We start from the raw sequence: 5,644 nt of genomic DNA, 5'->3' as shown, positions 1-5,644 counted from the left end.
ATAAATATGGGCTTCTCTGGTATCTCAGACTGTAAAGAATCTGCCTGCAATACCAGAGACCTGGGTTCAATCCCTTATTTGGGAAGATCCCTTGTAGGCATGTATGGCAACCCACTCCAGTATTCTTGCCTGGAGAAGTCCATGGACAGAGGAGTTTGGTGGGCTACAGTCCATGGGGTCGCAAAGAGTCAGACATGACTGAGCGACTAAGCACAAGCATACATTTTATGGAACCTTCTATATGAGAAATCAAGGATGTACATAAAATGGAAAAACTTAAAATGTATGTAGGGCTTCCTTGGTGGCTCAGATGGTAAAGAATCTGCCTGCAATGTGGGAAACCTGGGCTTGATCCCTGGGTTGGGAAAAGGGAATGGCTACCCAATGCAGAACTCAGGCCTGGAGAATTCCATGGACGGTATAGTCCATGGGGCCACAAAGAGTCGGGCACAACTGAACATCTTTTGTTTCACTTCACTTCACTTCATTCCACTTCACTTATGTACCTAAGGGAGAGCCTACATTATAATATAAATCTTAGAATAATCTATATTATATTTTTAAAATTTCATTTATTACAAAAATTTAGTAGAAAAGAAACTGTATGCTAGGCACACAGTTCTGTATGTTTTTCACGATTAACATGCTATGTAACAATACCCTTTCTTGTAGAGGCTCAGAGGCATCACTATAAAGCCTGATTGCTCATATTATCTTGATGCCTCAAAATGAAACCTCTCTAAAATTTTAGACTGCATATTTGTTGGCTCTTTTTAGGGTATTTATTTTCTTAGCTATTCTTTCTCTTTATGATTAGAAGCCTTATCCTTTAGAATAGAGACTAATTTGTCTAGGTAAGCATTTTTAGAACAGCCTACATGTATTTTGTTGCTACATGCAGACAACCTCCCTGGATGTGGATCTTCTGTGCTTAGGTTGCACTGATACCAAAGTTGTTGTGGCAGCAACACCCTCTTGGTCCCCCCAACAACTTAAAGCTCTGGAAACTGTATTTATTTGTAATTTCCACACATGAGGACTTACTTGTGAGGCAAGGAAGGGTGGAAGGGTTATAACAGACACTACCAAGACTATGTAGCTGCCAAAGTCTAAGTTTTGAATCTTGTGTCAATCAATATCCTTGAAATTATCAATAAAAATTAATCCTTGAGCTCATTTGTTCACTTTTCTGCCAGAGAACTGGGCAATAAATGTCATCACTAAATCCATGTTTCCATTTTCTGTGTCGTATAGCCTAAATGCAGGTCTGGTGGAATACCAGGCTACCTGATCGGCCTCTTGAGAAATATGTATGCAGGTCAGGAAGCAACAGTTAGTACTTAACATGAAACAACAGAATGATTCCAAATAGGAAAAGGAGTACACCAAGGCTGTATATTGTCACCCTACTTATTTAACTTATATGCAGAGTACATCATGAGAAACGCTGGGCTGGAAGAAGCACATGCTGGGATCAAGATTGCCGGGAGAAATATCAATAACCTCAGAAATGCAGATGACACCACCATTATGGCAGAAAGTGAAGAGGAACTAAAGAGCCTCTTGATGAAAGTGAAAGAGGAGAGTGAAAAAGTTGGCTTCAAGCTCAACATTCAGAAAACTAAGATCATGGCATCCGGTCCCATCACTTCATGCAAATACATAGGGAAACAGTGGAAACAGTGGCTGACTTTATTTTGGGGGGCTCCAAAATCACTGCAGATGGTGATTGCAGCCCTGAAATTAAAAGACGCTTACTCCTTGGAAGGAAAGTTATGACCAAACTAGATAGCATATTAAATAGCAGAGACATTACTTTTCAACAAAAGTCTTTCTAGGAGAGGCTATTGTTTCTCCAGTAGTCAAGTATGGATGTGAGAGTTGGACTATAAAGAAAGCTGAGCACTGAAGAAGTGATGCTTTTGAACTGTGGTGTTGGATAAAACTCTTGACAGTCCTTTGAACTGCAAGGAGATTCACCCATTCCATCCTAAAGGAGATCAGTCCTGGGTGTTCTTTGGAAGGACTGATGTTGAAGCTGAAACTCCAGTACTTTGGCCACCTGAAGCAAAGAGCTGACTCATTGGAAAAGACCCTGATGCAGGGAAGGATTGAAGGCAGGAGGAGAAGGGGACGACAGAGGATGAGATGGCTGGATGGCATCACGTACTCAATGGACATGGGTTTGGGTGGACTCCAGGAGTTGGTGATGGACAGGAAGGCCTGGCGTGCTGTGTTTCATAGGGTCGCAAAGAGTCAGACATGACTGAGCGACTTAACTGAACTGAACTGTAGCCTAAATGGTTAATGTCAAGTTAATTTACATCACCCCTATATGTTAAGGGTTCTGGAAATACATGAAAGTGCAGTGCTATAAGGTAAGGGGTGGTCCTTCTCATTGCTTATCATTATTCTTTCATCATCTGAAATATTTGAGGGATAAATATCTGTAATATATTTATGTCTTCTGTTTCTTATTTTAAATACATCAGCTAAAAATGTTTCTCATCTGTCTGAAGTTTTATTTTCAGTTAGAGAGGTGAGAAGTGAAAAGAATAAAGAAAGAAGAGGAGAAAGAAAGAGAGACAAGAAGGGAGGGAGGGAAGGATGGAGAGGAAGGAAGAAAGAAAAAAAGGAAGGAAGGAATGCAGAAGGAAGGGAAAGGAAAAGTGATGGAGGTGTAGGAAGGTTGGGGTTAGGGTTAGGGAGGAGACAAAGACAGACAGACAAAGACAGAGAGGGAGAAATATGCTGTTGCCAGAGTCCTGATGTAGAACAGAATTCAGTGATATTTTCTGTTGCAGCCAAGACTGACAGCTGGCCTTAGCCTCTTTATGGTTGTAGGCTCAAGTTACATCTGTGACATATAATCCCTACAACTATCCATTCCATCATTCCCAAGGGTTCCTTCAGTTCTTGTCTTGGCAGAGTTCTTAATGCTACATCTAAGCACATGCTTATTTTGTCTCTGAAAGCTCTTTGCTCAATCACAGATACATGTCAAAGACAAATTGGTGGACCTTTCATATAGGCAAAGTATTTTATTTAGAGTATAACTGTTTATTCATTTATAACTATTTATTTATAGGGTATAACTATGTATTTATTAGGACTCTGAGTGCTGGGAATACAGCATGAGCCCAAATTCCTCTTTTTATGAAACATGTCTTCCATTTGACGCATGAATCTCTGTGGACCTTTGTCAAATGTGTGCGTGTGTGTGTGTGTGTGTGTGTGTGTGTGTGTGTGTGTGTGTAAACAGAAGGTCATTATTATCAGGGACACTGCATAATCAGCTTTACTTCAGACACAGTGAAAAAACTTGAATTAAAAGGCAAAGCAATATTTTATTGAGTTGCTTTTTTTATAAACAAGGACCATGCTAAATTTTATAAACAATTATTTTACACTCAATACCAGTATTTATTAACTTCTTCATTTTATAGTGAAGGAAAGTGATTCTGAGACAAATTAGGAAACTTACTTGAGAGTAGGATGAGTATTAAGAACTGAAATGCAGAAGACTAGACCTGAGATTTGGGTCTTTGCACCAGAGGTGACTAGTCCCCTACTCCCTCAAACTGTTGCCCAGTTTTGCAACTTCTTTGTCTTTCTTTATTCTCTTGTCTACTCTGTGATCACTTCTTAGGTATCTGTTATTATCCTATATTCTTTCTGACAATCTATCTAATTGCTTGAATGCAAACACACACTGGCTGGATTAATAAGAATGTGTCTGAATTCAATGAAAGCCCAAGAACCATTCCAATGAATTCAGTAGGGTGGTACCATTGCATGCCTATGCCTCTGCTTCCATCTTGGTAAAAATGAGTCTCTTGAGGAGCAGAAATTTTGGATATGCCCCTGGAGAAAATAATGGGGACATGGGGCATCTTTATGTAAATACAAACTACTGCTATTTCTGGGTAGATTAAATGATCTCTTAGTTTGTCTTTAAATCAAAGTCGCTTCCTTTTATCAGCTAGAAAGTATCTAGGAGATATCTGCCAGGTCATGTGAGCAGAATATATGCTATTTGTACCCTATGTATGCAGTGTGTGCTGGACTTCTCTTTTTATATGAAGCATTATATTCTTCATATAAGCAGACATGCAAGTCCAAAATATGTTCTAAAGGCACAATGTGAAACTTTAGTTGAGTTCATTGTGGTACTAATTACAGTAGCCACAACATGGAAGCAACTTAAATGTCCCCTGACAAATGACTGGATAAAGAAGATGTATTCTATATATACGGTGAAATATTACTCAGCTATAAAAAAAGAATGGGGTAATGTCATTTGCACCAACATGGATGGACCTAGAGATTATTATACTAAGTATAGTAAGCCAGACAAGGACAAATATCATATGATATTATTTATATGTGAAATCTAAAAAGATGTCACAAGTGAATTTATGGAACAGACACACACACAAAGAGAAAATCAACTTATGATTACTAAAGGGAAAAGGAGGGAGGAGAGGGATAAATTAGCAGTTTGGAATAACATATTAGTTCAGCTCAGTTCAGTTCAGTCGCTCAGTAGTGTCTGACTCTTTCCGACCCCATGAATCGCAGCACGCCAGGCTTCCTTGTCCATCACCAACCCCTGGAGTTTACTTAAACTCATGTCCATCGAGTCAGTGATGCCATCTAGCCATCTCATCCTCTGTCATCCCCTTCTCCTCCTACCCCCAATCCCTCCCAGCATCAGGGTCTTTTCAAGTGAGTCAGCTCCTCTCATGAGGTGGCCAAAGTACTGGAGTTTCAGCTTTAGCATCAGTCCCTCCAATGAACATCCAGGACTGATCTCCTTTAGAATGGACTGGTTGGATCTATTTGCAGTCCAAGGGACTCTCAAGAGTCTTCTCCAACACCACAGTTCAAAAGCATCAATTCTTTGGCACTTAGCTTTCTTCACAGTCCAAATCTAACATCCATACATGACCACTGGAAAAACCATAGTCTTGACTAGACAGACCTTTGTTGGCAAAGTAATATCTCTGCTTTTTAACATGCTGTCTAGGTTGCTCAAAACTTTCCTTTCAAGGAGTAAGTACCTTTTAATTTCGTGGATGCAATCACCATCTGCAGTGATTTTGGAGCCCCCCAAAATAAAGTCTGACACTGTTTCCACTGTTTCCCCATCTATTTCCCATGAAGTTATGGGACCGGATGCCATGATCTTCATTTTCTGAAAGTTGAGCTTTAAGACAACTTTTTCACTCGCCTCTTTGACTTTCATCAAGAGGTTTTTAGTTCCTCTTCACTTTCTGCCATAATGGTGGGGTCATCTGCATTTCTGAGGTTATTGATATTTCTCCTGGCAATCTTGATTCCAGCCTGTGATTCTTCCAGCCCAGAGTTTCTCATGATGTACTCTGCATATAAGTTAAATAAGCAGGGTGACAATATACAGCTTTGATGTGCTCCTTTTCCTATTTGCAACCAGTCTGTTGTTCCATGTCCAGTTCTAACCGTTGCTTCCTGACCTGCATATAGGTTTCTCAAGAGGCATATACACACTGTTAAATATAAAATAGATGACCAACAAGGACCTACTGTATAGCACAGAGAACTATACTCAGTATATTATAATGATCTACAAGGAAAAAATATCTAGAAAAGTACACACACACAC

This window comes from Bison bison, unplaced genomic scaffold (genome assembly GCF_000754665.1).
Source record: "Bison bison bison isolate TAMUID 2011002044 unplaced genomic scaffold, Bison_UMD1.0 scf7180017864130, whole genome shotgun sequence".
NCBI lineage: Eukaryota > Metazoa > Chordata > Mammalia > Artiodactyla > Bovidae > Bison > Bison bison.
This window is presented reverse-complemented; position numbering follows the sequence as displayed.